Below are 1,035 nucleotides of genomic sequence, written 5' to 3' on the forward strand. Positions count from 1 at the left end.
AGATTCCTGGAATTCCTTAGAACAACAGCTTCAGCCTGGTATCAAACTACAGTCTTAGTTCATGTTAGTCTTAGTTTGGCTGGCTAAGAAAGCTTATGCAATTATTTTACTTTCTAACAGAGAACTCCTTTTCTGCTCAAGTCATAAATATTGGTGTACTGAAGGATACTGTCCTTGATCCTATTCCCCCTCATTAATTATAATTAACGAGGGGAAATAATAATAATAATAAAAATAAATAATTCTCTATTTTATGCAGTTGAATTTTGGGGCCTCACTTATTTTGTTAAGGCAGGGTTTTACCTATTTTTTAAATTAATTAATTGATTATTTTTAATCCTCACCCAAGGACATGCTTAGAGAGAGGAAGGGAGAGATGGAGAGAGAGAAAAACATCAATGTGATTGGTTGTCTTCCATGTGTCCTAACTGGGGATCGAACCTACAACCCAGGTTTGTACCCTGACTGGGAATCAAACTGGCAAACTTCCAGTATATAGTTGTTGCTCAACCACTGAGCAACACCAACTGGTCCAGGCTCCCTTATTTTTAATTAACCTTTTATCTCAATTTCCTCTTCATATTGTAGTTAGAATGTTTTTTTAAAGCTGAAATTGAATTAGAATAAATTATTGTAGTTTGATATTTTAATTTCATGTATTTTCCACTTCCAAAATTAATATATATATTTACTTTTAGCTCATGCATATTTATTATTGATGCCTTTGTTAATTATTTTTGAAATTTCGCTTCTAAATATTTTTCCACATTCTTAAATACTAGTGGCCCAGTGCACCGATTCATGCACATAGAAAGGAAATTAATTAGAAGAAGTATTTTAATATTGCTGTTCGCCCTTTATAATAGAAGTGACAGGTCGGTCACTTAGCCTTTTACATGCGCTAGCAAGAGCTTTATATGTGTTGTGCATGTGCGAGTCAGTGTTTATTATTTTTAAATTGCCTGTGCGCATCATATGTACCGGTTGGACGGATGTACCATTGGTCACTTAGCCTTTTATTATATATATATATAT

This window comes from Myotis brandtii, unplaced genomic scaffold, assembly GCF_000412655.1.
Source record: "Myotis brandtii unplaced genomic scaffold, ASM41265v1 scaffold131, whole genome shotgun sequence".
In the NCBI taxonomy this organism is placed as follows: Eukaryota; Metazoa; Chordata; class Mammalia; order Chiroptera; family Vespertilionidae; genus Myotis; species Myotis brandtii.